This window comes from Garra rufa, chromosome 19 (genome assembly GCF_049309525.1).
Source record: "Garra rufa chromosome 19, GarRuf1.0, whole genome shotgun sequence".
NCBI classification, from domain to species: domain Eukaryota; kingdom Metazoa; phylum Chordata; class Actinopteri; order Cypriniformes; family Cyprinidae; genus Garra; species Garra rufa.
This window is the reverse complement of record NC_133379.1, coordinates 27,103,415-27,120,621: the sequence shown is the minus strand read 5'-3', so window position 1 is coordinate 27,120,621 and position 17,207 is coordinate 27,103,415. Positions and strand designations below refer to the sequence as shown.

The 17,207-nt window shown below is 37.9% G+C and overlaps 1 protein-coding gene across 1 annotated transcript in view; it reads left to right on the top strand.

The window, feature by feature from the left end:
• The first annotated feature begins 8,633 nt into the window (after positions 1-8,633).
• The window catches only part of rimbp2a (RIMS binding protein 2a), a 56,081-nt gene continuing 47,507 nt past the window's right edge, over positions 8,634-17,207 (top strand). Inside the window, exon 1 of the mRNA XM_073824016.1 lies at positions 8,634-8,767. The gene's annotated coding sequence lies outside the window, so the exon portion shown is untranslated. The remainder of the gene's footprint in view (positions 8,768-17,207) is intronic.

The following is a 17,207-nucleotide window of genomic DNA, read 5'->3' as shown; positions in this document are numbered from 1 at the left end:
AAATGACAAATGGCTAATGGAAATGGTACACATGGGAAAATTGCTCAACATTTAGTAACTATATAAATAAAATAGACTGGGGATTTTTGATTGTTAAAAAGGTAATAACCAACAAATTTGATATTTATTATTTTATTCTAAACATGTCAGAGCTGTCACTAATCGTAATCGGATGATCAGATAATTCTGTGTGTGTGTGTGTGTGTGTGTGTGTGTGTGTGTGTGTGTGTGTGTGTGTATAGGTAATAAAAATAGACCTAAGTGAACAATAGCCTTTAAAATTACTTAAAATTAGTGCTGTCAAATGAGTAATCATGATTAATCGCATTCAAAATAACAGTTTTTCTTTACATACAGTTGCAATCGAAATTATTCAACCCCCTTGACCTACAAGACATTTTGCTGCAGAGAACAAAATTTTGTGAAAACAATTCAACAAAGGCATCAGTACACTATTAGAGAAAGTTTATTCATACATATTTGAGTAATTTTAAGAATGTAAGTTGATGACTAATGAAAGAAAATTAAATTGGCTCTAAATGTTCATGTTCAAAATTATTCAACCCCCAAAAGTAAAATCTGGTGCAGAATCTTTTATTCTTTAAAAAATAGCAATAAACACTGCCTGGAAGTGTTTAGAAGCTTCTGTCACCTCTCTACTGCAATCTTGGCCTCGCCTAAAAAAGCTTTTAGACCACTGATAATATTTAGTTTCACATTGCTACTGCTTTCTTCAAATTCAACTAAATATTTTCAATGAGAATTAAATCTGAAGACTGAACAGGCCACTCAAGAACATTAAATCACTGATCCCTGAACCAAGAAGAAGTAGATTTGGATGTGTACTTTGGGATGATTGTCCTGCAGGAAAGTCCACTGATCATCAGCTTCAGTTTTTTTGCACCACAGGCATCACAATTCTTGCCAAAATGGCCTGATACTTCAAAGAATCCAGGATGTCCTTCATACAGTCATGTTTTCCACTTCCTGCTAAAGTAAAACAACCCCATAACAGGACTGATCCACCTCAATGTTTGACGATGGAGATGGTGTTCTTCTGCTTATAAGTTTTGGCTTTTTTTGCACCAGACATACAGTACTGCTGATCCATGGGTCCAAAAAGTTCCAGTTTGGTCACATCACTCCAAAAAACATTCTTTCAGAACTCCACAGGTCCATCCAGATGAATTTTAGGATGTTCAAGTCGGTCTTTTTGTTCTTCTTGGCCAATAGTGGTATTCGGCAAGATGCCTCAACATGAAGGCCACACTTGTCTTGTGTTCATCTTATACTCTGCACTGAAATGTTTTTCCTTCTTTCGTTGGGTCATCTTGCAAGTATTTGGCTGTACTTTGCAGGTTTTTCTCAGTTGCTCTGATCAAACATTTTATGATATTGTGCTTTTTGTTCAACACCCTCAAAGGTTTTCTGGTAGAACACACTTTAACTAAAGAATAATGCTGCCAGCTGTGTCTCTAGGAACTTTTAAATGTCTTGGAAATCTTTATACAGCCTAAGACTTTATAATATAATAAAACGATTTCTTCTCTATAGCTTTTGTGAGAGCTCTGTTGACTTTACCATATTTGCTACTTAACTTCAGCACATGCATGGACCAACTGTATGTATGTGTAACAGCTCAAGCTCATTCTGTTTTTTAATAGTGTTTCTAAAGGCTTTATTGTGTTTTAAGACAATTTTGTTCCCCACTATAAAAATAACTGACTAGAAAACAGCAATGTTGAACAGGGGTTGAGTAATTATGATATAGTTGTGTTATTAAAAAATCCTATAACTCAAAAACATTACATTATATATTGACATTATCACTTTTAATACACCAGTAATCTGTTATAGATGCAATTTTTATAAAGTCCTGGATCTTCATACAAGCTTGTATTTGTAAAGTACTGCAGTCACTGGGGGGTTGAATAATTTTGATTGCAATTGTAATATATGTGTGTACTGTGTACATTTATTATGTATATGTGACCCTGGACCACAAAACCAGTCATAAGGTTAAATTTGACAAAACTGAGATTTATACATCATATGAAAGCTCAATAAATAAGCTTTCTATTGATGTATGGTTTGTTAGGATAGGACAATATTTGGCTGATATACATCTATTTGAAATCAGAAATCTGAGGATGCAAAAAAAAAATCGAAAAGACTGAGAAAATCACCTTTAAAGTTGTCCAAATTAGGTTCTAAACAATGCATATTACAAATCAAAAATTACATTTTGATATGTTTACAGTAGGAATTTTACAAAAAATCTTCATGGAACATGAACTTTACTTAATTTCTTAATGATTTTTGGCATAAAAGAAAAATCAAAAATTTTGACCCATGCAATGTATTTTTGGCTATTGCTACAAATATACCCCAGCGACTTAAGACTGGTTTTGTGGTCCAGGGTCACATATATAAATACACATAAATGCATGTATATATTTGAGAAAATGTAAGAGATAATAATAACATAATAAATATACGCAGTATACACACATATATTATGTAAACAAAAACATTATTTTGGATGTGATTAATTGCAATTAATCATTTAACAGCACTACTTAAAATACATGTATAATAACAAGGAGGCAATAATAATTGGATCAAATAAAGTATTAAAAGCAAGTACTTATATGGTTTTATTAAACAAAACTGTAATATATATATATATATATATATATATATATATATATATATATATATGCTTTCAACCACTTCTGTTATGTTGCCGGTTACTCGACACAGACAAAATGCAGTCGAAGATTTTTTTATAATTGAGTACACACAATAGAGTATATTCATAACAGTACTAGTTTGAAAAGGGTCCTTCACGAGGGGATCATCATATTTGGGCAATCAAAAAGTTGAAAATCCCAGATTATGTCACAGAAAGTATAATAATAGCGTTACTGCAAATGATTAGATACATTGCAGTGGCTTTTGTAGCATAAGAAAGGCCATGCGTGAAAAAGGCAAATGATTTACACATCAGTGATGGGAGTGGCTCTACACTTCACTGCACTCCATGTAATGTGCAAGTGTAGGATAGAGAGAGAAAACCTGTGTGTGCGTACTGTATGAGAGCAGGAGAGAGTATATCGAGGAGCATGCGCAATTCTCTATGACCGTGTGTGTGTGAGAGAGAGACTGAGAGGCAGAGTGAACGAGAGCAAGAAAGGGAACGCACCGTTCTGTTGCACCACTCCTAGAGAGCCTGGAGATGCTCTCACACTGTCTGTCTCCTGTTCCAGCTCAGGGCTTCTGCAGGGACACACATACACGCATGAGCACAGAGCCACACACAAACACACACCACAGACGTGTCGTCACTGCCACTCCTGGCAGCCGGTGATATCGCTAAGGGAGTGAGAGCGCTAAGGAGAAGAAACAGAGGTGGAAACGGCTACCGTTAAGGTACAGTGCACACACAGATCATGTTTGATTTAAATGAGATCAGTAGAAAAGAGTATGTGTGTAATGCCGTGCTGTTATGCCTACATGTCGCCCTTCATTGGCTCAGAACGGAGCGTGCTCTGGTTCATTCCAGCTCTGGAATACTGCAAAGAAAGAAAGCATCCTACAGGAAATGGCATGATCCAGATGTGCAGGGAGATGTTTGACCCGGCGGCATCTGGAGTCAGGTGGTGGATTGCTGTGATGTCTTGTTGCTTAAGCTTCTACAGGAAGTACAGAGGATGCAAACATGCAGATAACCTGAGGATACGAGTTGATTCGTGTGTATGCTTATTTTTGGGGGGTCTTATAGGCAACAGCTGGTCAAGGTCATGGTTATGTGTAAATATGCACATTAGGTTTATTTCTTTTTCTTTTTTCCACTCCTGCCGCAGTCGCCACGGTCCCCGGGGCAGTTGGCACACAGCTGGAGCGAAAAAGTGTTTCTTCAATTAATTTTCCAATGAACCTGCTACTATGCAGCTCCATGCATTTGTGAATGGACATTTCTCTTTTTTTGGTAGTTGATGGTCAGCTTGATTTGTTGGTCTAATGGCTCATTAGCTCCTGGTTAATGCTTCCCTCCTGCTTACAGTGCTTTTCATTTGTTAGGCGTGAGAAGTTGGATATATTGAGCTCTGTGTTTGACCATCCTGTGTTTCCGTAGCTCTGCTGGCTCTGGTTGGGTTGGTACTGATGGGGCAGTAGGTTGACTGGCTGTGACTGAGTCTGCTAATGTAGTGTAGCATGCAAACCAGCTGGAGACCTGGCACACACACCACAGTGTGATTGGTAGTATTACTATTCTGATACAGCAGACTGTTTTCTGAGATTATGTAAGATCTCTCAGTTAAATCCACACATACACACAAAACAGACGCGAGAGCTTTGAAACACACATAATGTGATTGGCAACTGATACTACAGACCAAAAGGCTGGCAGTCAATTTGACTGTTTAAAATGTGTTTATGGCTTAATTGTATGTGTGTCTCATAATTAATGATGCTATATTTGATCCACCAACTGTTATCAATGTTGGCAAACACACAAAAAACACACAACCTTTTTTTTGTCTTTTTTGCATTTTCTTTAAACTTAACTCCTTAATGTTTTCATCTTGATGCCAAAATGTTTAGGAAAGCGTTTTTAGGTGGCAGAATAAAAGATTATACAGTGGTGGCTGAAAGTATTAGAACACTAGTATTTTCACCAGCTAAAATAGTTTTAAGTAATTTATTTCCATCTTTTGCTGTAGTCTTTTAGTAGAAAATATCATCTTACATTTCCAAACATTCATTTTGCCATTAATTGTAATAATCCAGTGAGATTTTTGTTTGCACAAAAAGTCTGACAACAGCCAGTGCTCCACACAGAGATCTGATCTCATCATCATAATCCAGTCTGTCTGGAATGACATGAAGAAACAGAACAAACTGAGACTAAATCTAGAAAAACTGTGGCAATGCCTCCAAGATGCTTCAAGAGACCTACCTTCAAAGCTAGGGCAAAGATGCTTTAAACGCAAAGGTCACAACAAATGTTGAATTAATTTAGTTACTTGATGTTAATTAAATAAGAAAATGTATTTATGATATTATTTTTGGCAGAATCCTCAATTTACAGCATTTTTACACAAGTGCCTAAAACTTTGAACAGTACTGTAGCTTTGCAGGTAGGTTTCTTGAAGCAACTTTGAGATGTTGCCTCAGTTCCTCTGGATTTAGTCTGTGTCAGTTTGTTCTGTTTCTTCATGTCATTCCAGGCAGATGAAGTGGCAAAATGAATGTTTGGAAATGTAAACTGATATTTTCTACTGACTACAGCAAAAGAAATAACTTGACTTCAAACCATTTTTTAGCTGGTGAAAATACTAGTGTTCTAATCATTTTGGCCACCACTGTATGATGAAATATTATGTGCTACATTTTGTAGGTCGCAGAATACAAGATTATTAAGAAAAATGGGGAGAGAGATATGATGTCAAATGGACAAAAGCAGCTTTTCAGGTTGCATTTATGTGGGCCAAGACCTTAACTTAGCTATATCGTGCTTTTAAACCATATACTTTTATTACGTTTGTTCTCAGGGTTCAGTAAGAGCCACATTGGATGTTTGCCACTATGTGTTTAATAGTCAGTACTTTTTTAAACTGTTAGAGGCTCTAATGACTGGCACAGAAACTGCTCGTTTTAATCTGCATGCTTCAAAACTTGATTGGACATTCAAAATCTTCTTTGATCGTACCAATCTGTTTTCTGCTGATCTGGTTTCTGTCAAGGAAGCTACATATTTTTACCATAAAGTGGTCTTGAGTGTCTCTAGTAAATGTTGTAATATGTTTTCGTAATGGTTATATTGATAACACGGGTTCTTACATATATATAGTGCATTTTACTTAGCAGTAACGAATTAACTGTAAAATGTGCTATAGAGACTTTGGCACTGTGCAGCTCAGTTATATGTTATATCAACTGGCTAAACAGATTTAGCACTAATAACATATGAATTATGTACTTCAAAAGGGATTCAGCAATCGCAGAAGGTGTAAGAGTAAAATAAATGTCATAGTTTTTAGCAAGAGAGCTTTTTGTAGTGAATTTTTTCTGATATCTCTTGAGTGAGTAGGTTATTACTAATGGTCTGGTTTGGGATCAGATCCCTTCTAATGCAGTACTTCAGCTTCATTACAGTGCCAGAGTTCCTGTCAGCACTGCAAAGTTGGCAAGTATCAGAAAAAAAACAAGCAAACGCTCGATAACCTGGGCGTGATTCCTTGCAGCTTAAACTGTAGCAGTGTAATGCATAAGTAACATCACAAAGATTGATTTTTAACTAGGATCTTGTGTTTACACCCACTGTTTCGTTCATTTTCTTTTTAAAGGAGTTTACTCAAACTTAATATTTAAATATGAATTTCAGATATTTGTTGTTTACGTATTAAACCTTGAAAGATATACTGTGTCATTTTCAAGCTGAGATAGGGCTGCACGATTATGACATAAATCATAATTGTCGATTATTCCCTTGAAATTGTAATTGCGATTATTAATTACGATTAGCACAATTTACATTGATTGGTGTTTTAAATAGCTTTTCATTGTTTAAATCAACTGCATGCCATAATTTTATATAAGCTTTTATATAACACTCTTCCTGAAAAAACTTTATTGCTTTTCTCGTTGCCACAAATGTTAACGATACATTGGTTACTTTAAATAAAAACAGTAAAAAGATGCAATATGCATAGGGATATGCCTGTATAAATTTTCATGTTGTGATTAACTGATTATGCTTTTATCACAGTATACGGTATTATCAAGATATTGAAATTTATTTGCAAAAAGTGGTGTCATAGTACAGTATAAAAGGTTTAATAACTTTTTTATAACAAAAATAGCTGAACATTTAAATATGATAAAGCAATACATAAAAAATGTAAAGGGTTAAAAAAATTACACAGATTAAAGTGCTAAATAATTATAAAGACCAATAGGTATCACTTTACAGTAAGATCTCATAGTTAACCTTAGTTAATGCAATGATATTCACAATAAGCAATAGCCACATTTGCTACATACGTTATTAATCTTTGTTAAAAAATACAACTCTTAGTTCCTGTTAGCTCTTTAAATAACACAGTTACAACTTTTGATTTTCACAATTTGTTATTACCAAAGATTAATGAATGTTTAGAATAATTTAATTGGCAGTTTATGTTAACTAGTGAACTAACTAATGTTAACTAATGAAGCCCTAATGTAAAGTTTGACCGAACAATAAAGAATCAAAACACTTTCAAACAATATCTAGGGCATGTTGAAGTCCTGATTAAAAAGTAAAAAACACCGTAGCAAATACACAAATCTGAAAGACTATTTTGAAAGCTGTTTTGTTTGCGGGTTTTTTGGTGTAACAGCTGCATATGTTTAGCACCATCTGCTGGCAGACAATGAAAGTGCGCTTTCATCCAGAGCGTCTCTCATGTGCTCCACCATGTGCTTCTCATCTGTGCTTGTGTACATCAGAGTGTACGACAGTCTTTGACACAGCATACAGCGGTGTTGTGCATTATGACCAGTTGATGGGAAAAGTTATCTTAAAATGCATTCAAAATTTGGAATAATTCTAATTATTCATTCTAATTATTCTCTGTATTTTGATGTGCACACAATAACAACATCAATTATCCTCTCAGAACCTGACATGCTCTAAACACACCTCTTAAGCACGAAAAAAACAACTTTTTTTGTAATCATGGGTTTGGACGACTACGTAATCGTGGCATCTGTAATCATGATCATGATTAGAAAATCGATTAATTGTGCAGCCCTACTGTGGGAACTTTTCCGTAATTCGTGACATATTCGATCTGAATGCTAGAAGATGCTAGAAGAGCGTTAATTTTTTTTCAGATGAACGTACATATGGTACGTTTTATGTGACACTGGTTTTGTGAATGTCACCGCAGTTTTGACTTGAAATGTCCATTGAGTGGTGCTATAACTTAGTGATGTTTTAAAATAACGTACCATCTGCACTACACCTAAACCTACTCGATAGTATGAACAAAAGTCAACGTGATGTAAAAAAGCAATCGCAAGCATGCCGCTTTAGCTTGTTTTTCAATATCTCAACTTTCTGCTCTTTCATCATGAGTCATCAAGGATTACGCATTTTAAGTTCAATTCCGTGCCGGCTGAGCTACTGAGCAACCGTGTCACATCCAGAAAAGCGAAAAGTATGGAGCTGTAATCATAAATGTGTACGAAAACGATTACAAGTGCTCACTGTTTTACCGCCTCTAGTGTTCATTTCTGTTGGAAACTGCAGTGATATGTACTTATTGGTACGTATTTTGCGCCTTGTGAAAAAGTTCCACAGGTACGTTTTTGTCATGAGATCACTTTTGCACCACTGTTTTCACACAGGTTTCCTAAACTGATTAGCCCAACAACATCCAAAAATACCTCAGAGCTTGATTGTTCTACAGAGAAATACAGGCATACAAGTGGTTTACTTATAGTCTGAGATTAAAAGGAATCATTTTAAAATTGAATAAAAGTTAACTTAAGATGCAGGATTATGTCCACTGTGTTCATTCTGAACGTTTGCTTGGTAAGTCACTGACCTGTCTGCTCTTTTCCCCTGCAGCTGAAGCAGGAGGCCCAGCCGTTGCACCTGGCCTCTCACGCAGCCCACCATGTGAATCGCTGCCGCCTCTTGGAGGACAAGAACCGAGCTCTTAAACTAGAGCTAGCCACTCTCAGACAGCAGAAACAGCAGCACAGATCTCTGGTAAGTTGCTTGTTTGTTCAGTTTTTGGCAATAATCACACTTCTGGATTTCAGCATGTTGTCTGCAACTCCTCTTTTCCTGGTGAGAAGCTTAATGAGTGACAGCAACAGTTGTTTTCTGTAAGGTAAAATGCTCAGGAAGTCCCTGAATTGTCTACTGTGTTCCAAGTGGTGTGAGGCTGGAGCTGTTGCCCTGGCAACAAGCCCACTGGTGAGGGAGGACAGGTTGGTAATGGAAAACTGACAGACCATAATAATGGCTTTTGTTATAAGCCTCAGTTGCAACAGATCAATTTCGTCCTGCTGAATGGAGATGGGAAGTGACATGCACAAATTTAAGCGAGCTTGAGCACCGCTGAGAAAGTTTGCTCTACTTTAGAACACGCTTTAGAACTGTACTGGAAATTAAGCAATTGCAATGAAGCAAAAGTTTTTTTAAAGGAGTAGTTCACTTCCAGAACAAAAATTTACAGATGATGTACTCACCCTCTTGTCATCCAAGATGTTCATGTCTTTCTTTCTTCAGTCATAAAGAAATTATGTTTTTTAAGGAAAACATTTTAGAATTTCTCTCTATATAGTGGACTTCTATGGGGCCCCCCGAGTTTGAACCTCCAAAATGCAGTTTAAATGCAGCTTCAAATGGCTCTAAATGATCCCAGCCGAGGAAGAAACGATCAGTTATTTTCTAAAAGAATATACAATTTATATATATTTTTAACCTCAAATGCTCATCTTGTCTAGCTCTGTGTCAACTCTGGTTCATGACCGGGTGTGTCGAAAAACTCTCATCTCATTTCCCACTCATCTCCAACTTCAAAATTGTCCTAAATTGTTGCAAAAGTACCGACCAAGCGTTTACAAAGTGAATGTGCAGATCAAACGCCCTCAACAAAAAAAGGTAAAACAGCGATGTAGGACTATTTTGAAGTTGGAGGAGAAAATGAGATGGGAGCTTTTCGATATATCCTAACTGTCTTGAACCGGAATACACAGAGTATACGAAAAGCTTGACAAGACGAGCGTTTGAGGTTAAAAAGTATGTAAATTGTCAATTTTTTTTAGAAAATAACCAATGGTTTCGCTAGATAAGACCCTTCTACCTCACCTGGGATCGATTATAGCCCTTTGAAGCTGCATTTAAATTGTTCAAACTCTTGGGCACCGTAGAAGTCCATTATATGGAGAGAAATCCTAAAATGTTTTCCTCAAAAAACATAATTTCTTTACGACTGTAGAAAGAAAGACAAAAACATCTTGGATGACAAGGGGGTGAGTAAATTATTCGCTAATTTTTGTTCTGGAAGTGAACTTCTCCTTTAAGAGGATGGTGAAAGGGATGAAAATCATGTCATTACTTACACTCATATTGTTTCAAACCTGTATGACTATCTTCTTTGCATCTCTGAAGAAGACTGATCATCTTCAGGGGGCTGTTCACTCTTGCAACCGTATTTTTCAGTCAGTGAACTAAACTCAGACCAAATTATTCAGACTAGTTTTGTGAACTTAATTCAACTTAATTCATTTTCTGGTATTAAACAGCCAAAAATGAAAATTCTGTCATTAATTACTCACTCTCGTGTCATTTCAAACCTGTTATGTCACTTCCCTGCATAGACAGCAACACAACTATCACATTCAGGGCCCAGAAAGGTAGTAAGGACATTGTTAAAATAGTCCATGTGACATCAGTGGTTCAATCTTCATTTTATGAAGAATACTTTTTGTGCAAAAAATTAATGAATGCAAATTAATGAACAATGTTGTTACTACCTTTCTGGCGCTTGAATTAATTAATAGGTAATTGAATTGAATTAATAGTTGCGTTGCTGTGTATGCAGGGTCAGGAAGCTCTATGATTTCATTAAAAATATCTTAATTTGTGTTCCGAAGATGAACGAAGGTCTTATGTGTTTGAAACCGATTGAGGGTGAGTAATAAATGACAGAATTTTCATTTTTGGGTGAACTATCCCTAAAATCGTACAGAATGATATCTTATGCTTTAGCAGACTTAAAATATGGTGTATATGGACAAATTAAATGATATTGTGCTTTCATGTGACTTAACGGATAGAAGTGCTTTAAATGCAACAGCACCATAGTAGGTAATGCATACTATCAATTATTTACTTAATAAATTGTATTATAAGTAGGCAGGGGAAACTATGTCTCCGTAAGAGCACACTCATAGCATATTTTCAAATATTGTGGGTTTGTGTATTGCTTTGAAAGTGGGTTCACTTATATTAAACTTAACACACTGTTAGATTTTTCATGCTTTTTCTAAAGAAAACCAGCCTGAAGTCAAGTCAAGTCTGCCAAGGCTGGCATTGGTTCAGATTCAAAATGATCACACCTCTTCATTTATTAGCTTCAGTTGTGATAGCGGTGAACCAGGCGAATATGCCGTGACAGTCGTTGCAGTGCGAGTCCTATGGCTGGTTGCCAGGCGACCGCCTCTGACGGACAGCGTGGAGAGTGAACCTGTGGTGAGGAATGACCTTCTGTCTCCAGAGGAAGTGTCTCACGCCTGCTGCTGCTTAGGAACCGCCCACCTCATCTCCATGGCTCTGCCTGTCCTGTGGAGAAAGGAAGGCCGTGGAAAAGCCTGGCTGTAGTATAATTAGTTTCGTGAATAACAGTCATGACTATAATGACAAAAGCAGATAATTAATACAGAGTAATAACAGTCCGGAGAGAGGCACATCTACTTAATTAGCTGAGCCAAAGTATGTTTCAGTGGAGAATTTAGATGAGTGAAAGGAGTACACAGAGTGTTTTTCTGGAAGGATGTTGCCAGTCAAGAGAGGAGAGGGTTATATCTGAAGGGTTGGGCCCTGGCTTGGGTTGTCATGTCCCCTAATAGAATTAGACCCAGACAGTGATCTCTTAGCCGGGCCATGCTGCTTGCTTAACTGTATTTTCCTCTCCATTGCATCGACCGCTGGAGTCATTTGGAGCAGGAGGTCCATTCTCTTTCAGATCCTTGTCTCATAAGTTAGACCAGGACAGGAAGCAATAGCTCCAGCTGAATATGTGCCCACTCAGTGCTTGTCGTTAATTGCAATCTTGTGTTGAAATGTTAACGCGATATAACTTGAAGTGAACATTTCAGGATGTAGGCTGGTATTTGCTTGAGTGTCGTCTGAAATAAAGACAACTGTACTTAAAGGGATAGTTCACCCTAAAACGAAAATTCTGTCATTAATACCTTAAGACTTTTGTTTATCTGCGGAACACAAATTAAGATATTTTTGAAATCCGAGAGCTTTCTGTCCTTGCATAGACAGCAACATCACTCACACAGTGGCTCAACCATAATGTTATGAAGCTACGTATCAAAAGACTGACAGAGAAGAGAAGAAATTGTTGAATAAAGTCTATTTTTTGTTTTCTTTTGCGCATAAAAACTATTCTCGTAGCTTCATAACATTACGTTGAACTACTGATGTCACATGGACTATTTTAACAATGTCCTTACTACCTTTTTGGGCCTTGAACGTGTCATGCTGTCTATGCAAGGCCAGAAAGCTCTCAGATTTAATCAAAAATATTTTAATTTGTGTTCTGAAGATGAACTAAGGTCTTACAGTTTTGGAATAACATGAGAGTGAGTAATTAATGACAGAATTTTCATTTTTGGGTGAACTATCTGTGCCATGTTAAAAATTTGTGAATAAAGTTAAAACTACGAGAATAAGGTTTAAATATTTCAAGAAAAAAGTCTAAATGTTTTAAGAATAAAGTCAAAATTATGAGAATAAAGTCAAAATATTACGGAAATAAAGTCAAACTAAATCGCGAATAAAGTGGAAATTATGAGAATATAAACTGAAATATTTTGAGAATAAAGTGGAAATTTTTCTAGAATAAAGTAGAATTGTCTCAGGAATAAAGTCAAAATATTTTGAGAATAAAATCAAAATTATGATAATTAATTTGTAGCAATTACAAGATTAAAGTTATAATATTTTAAGAATATATTCTAGCCTTTTGCACATACAAATGGCCTGGTTTTGGAGCCTCGGGAGATATTCCAAAGTCTTAGCTTTCAAAATCAGTTTTATATCGAAATACAAACAATCTATTACAATAATGTGTTTTTCATGCTGTTTAATGTGGTGTGACAGATCACTGTATTTGCCTCCGTTTAAATGGCATGTAAGTCAGTCTTTCCGATTACAGTGAGACATTGGTTTTATTAAATTATAGGCTATTCTGTTTTACTGTTTTTTTTCCCATTCCTTCTAATGTTCCTTCACGTTTATATAATGCTATAAACTTGAAATAAAGAGGAAAACACATTTATAATTTGTATTTCATGATAAAACTGCACTGCACAATTTACGGTAAAAAAAACTGGCAGCTGTGGTTGCCAGAATTTTACTGTAAAAAATATGGTAGCAATGTTTTAGGTTTTACGGTTTTAACTCAGATTACGTTTAAATATACTTTTTTCTCATAATTTCTGCTTTATTCTCGAAATATTACAGTTAAGTAAATTAAATTGGTCATTTGTTTGATTTTAGAATTTACATATTATTTCATTAAAATGGACAACCATTTTTAAATTCGCAAAATATTACATTTAAGATTTTATTCGATTTATTAATGTTTTAGATATTTATTTAGATGACTAAAAATGACTGAAGATTTACTATTTATATAAAAATAGGGTTAATTAAATTAAATATGCAATGTAAATGTTAGACCAAGATGGCGGCGCGTACACATCGCGAGGCTCAGTGTCTCTCCAGTTTCTGCAAATTTGCAGTATTTTACCTGCTCATCTCGGGTCTGTTTGTACCGAACAGTAGTGCCTTTACATCGTACACCCGACAGGAGCTTTTGGATATCGGTTTGTACATTCCCGACAGTTTCATCAGCAATCTTCAACTCATCCCTGAGATCATCAGAACACCAGAGGCTGCGCACTCTACCCGCCCGGGCGGAAGTGCTCGTAGGCGGCGACGCGACCGTAAACAAAGACGGGGGAAGCGCGGAGGACTAAGAGCTAAGCTAAAGCTAACACCACACCGGCTCTCTTTACCCAGCATTTTCCTTGCTAATGTACGGTCGCTGGTGAACAAAATGGACGAGATTCGACTCCGCATCAACCACAGCAAGAAACTTTGGAACTGTAATGTCATGATCTTCACTGAAACATGGCTAAACAGCGATGTATCGGACAGTGCTATTGCTCTAGCGGAGCTTCACACATTCCGGGCAGACAGAACGGCAGATGACTCCGGTAAGACCAGAGGTGGAGGATTGTGCATTTATGTTAACAAAGCTTGGTGCACGAACTCTGTTATAATTGGGAGACATTGCTCAGCTAACCTAGAGTTTCTCATGGTTAAGTGTAGACCGTTTTATCTGCTGCGGGAGTTCACCTCCACCATAATAACTGCTGCTTACATTCCTCCTGATGCTGATGCCAAGCTTGCTATGAACGAACTTCATGCGGCCATCAGCAAACAACAAACTGCTCACCCGGAGGCTGCATTTATTGTTGCGGGGGATTTTAATCACTCAAACTTAAAGACAGTACTCCCCAAATTTCACCGAAACATTTTCTGTTACACCAGAGGAAACAAAACTTTAGACCATGTATACACAAACATGGCTGAAGCCTATACTGCGACCCCCCACCCCCACTTGGGACAATCAGACCACCTTTCTTTGTTCCTCACCCCCAAATACTCACCCCTCATCAACCGTGTGAAGCCATCAGTGAAGACCATCAAAGTGTGGCCAGCGGAGGTAGACTTCACACTCCAGGACAGGTTTCTACACACTGACTGGAGTATGTTTGCTTCTCAGACCACCTGTGGCTCTCACACGGACATTGACAGATACACTTCCTCTGTTTTGGATTACATTAATACTACCATAGACAGTGTTACAACCCAGAAACAGATCACCACATACCCAAATCAGAAACCATGGATGAACAAGGAGGTGCGTCTCCTGCTGAAAGCACGCAACACTGCCTTCAGATCAGGTGATGCACAGGCCTACAGCACTTCCAGGGCTAATCTGAAGAGGGGCATCAAAAAGGCCAAGCACTGCTACAAACTTAAGCTAGAGGAGCACTTTTCTAACTCTGACCCTCGACGCATGTGGCAGGGCATTCAGGCCATCAGCGATTACAGACCCAGCTACTCCACCCCCACAGCCACTAACGTCTTCTTCCTGGATGAGCTTAATGACTTTTATGCTCGCTTTGAGAGAGACAATACAGACACTGCCACCAAGATCGTTCCCTCAACCGAACACTCACCCATCACACTAACCTCCTCTGATGTACACACCGCACTGAGCCGGATCAACGCGCGCAAGGCTGCTGGACCAGACGGTATTCCTGGCCGCGTACTGAGGGCATGTGCAGAGCAGCTTGCTGAGGTATTCACAGACATTTTTAACATGTCCCTTGCCCAAGCAACTGTTCCCACATGTTTTAAATCCACCTCCATTGTGCCAGTGCCAAAACACTTCAACCCAACATGCCTGAACGACTACCGCCCTGTAGCACTCACACCCATCATTATGAAGTGCTTCGAGCGGCTGGTCCTCTCACACCTCAAGGGCTCCCTCCAATCCACACTGGACCCACACCAGTTTGCCTACCGTGGCAATAGGAGCTAGAGTGCGGATCGGGCCGCATTTTTCTGTCCGAGCCCGGCCCGCGTCCGACAGAGCAGTAACCGAGCCCGACCCGAACCCGACAGGCATTAAGATATTTATGTCCGAGCCCGATCCCAGCCCGACACAGTTAAAATCTTTTTTTTTTTCTCATACTAATGACACGTGCAGTTTTTTGTGTGGAAAGCCCGCTTTTATTAAGCAACTGTAGGAAGGCGTTCGGAAATGTCAACAGATGAGCGCATCAGTGCACACGGGGCAAAAAGCGCTGTTATAACACAGGCGCACTATCGCGCTGATGTAACCGAGCCCGACCCGAACCCGAGCATCCTTTCTAAATATCTGTCCGAACCCGGCCCGGCCCGTCGGGTTCCGTCGGGTACCGTCGGGCTCGGCTCGGGTATCCATCCTCTAATAGGAGCACAGATGATGCAGTCTCCATAGCGCTGCACTCTGTACTCACACACCTGGACAATACAAACACTTATGCACAAATGCTGTTTGTTGATTTCAGCTCAGCATTCAACACTGTCAGACCCTCTAAGTCAGTGTTTCCCAAACTTTTTTTCTGGGGACCCACATTTTAAAGTCGATAAATCCTTGTGACCCAATAAACATTAAGCCCATATAGTTCATATATCACGAAGAGAATTTATGCATTAACAAAATATGTGTGACCATTTTTAAGGTCATGCTTCCACTTAACTATTTAAAAGAGATACAGATATTTGACAAAGCACATTTTTTTTTATTTAAGTAAAATGCAGATTTGCAGAAAATGCTGTTTACCACAAACACAATATTTATCCGTTATTTTGATTTCAAATCCACAAGTGCTTTTTCAGCATTGTGATCCTCTTTTATCACAGTACACTAATACAGTAACAGACATTTTCACGTTTAAACTCAATAAAAACAACATATTATTCAATGCACTTGACTTCTAGATTTGTATATTAAGTTGCTCAAGCAAGTTGCAACACATTTAAACACAACATAGGGAGGCTAAAGCTTCCTTTTCTAATTGAAATTGGGCTATCAAAAAATATTTTAATTAAAACTTATCACAGACAGAAACAGTCGGCTCTCATGCTTTTCTTTCGCATTAAATCTTTATTAAAAACAATGCTTTAAAGAACTTTTCTGCCTGGACAAGTGCACGTATTATGTTGCCTTTTTCTTTAAAACTGCACTTTTCCTTATTTTAAACCTAGCCAAAAAGCCACGTGTTGACTGTGAAAAAGTGGACTTCATTTATATGCATTTATGGGACATTTTCGTGTCAATCCATGTTCATTTTTACAGCGAACAATGCGCTGTCACTTTAATTCAGCACATGCAGCGCTTGCAGCACAGCAAAAAATAGACTCTGCCGAAATGATCACTGCTCTGCTGCAAACGCACTGCTTCTGGGACGCACTGCTGGACTGCAACCGCGTGCAGTGTGAACGCTCCAATCCGTTAACATGGGTGCAGAAAAAAATACGCAACGCATACGCACTGCAGACGGAGTATGAAACAGGCGATGCAGAGCGCAGCTAAAGAACAACAACAAAAAAAAGAAAGCAGAAGAAGAAAACAACGAGCTCCCTCGTGCGGCTAATAGGTGAACTACACATATAAATTTTAATCAAGAGTATATAGCGCACTGAAAAATAGTGCTCGACTTGGCGACCCATACAATATTTCCTGCGACCCCGCCTTTGGGAATGACTGCTCTAAGTTAATCACTAAACTTAGAGACCTGGACATTAACATTTCACTGTGTAACTGGATTATGGACTTTCTGAC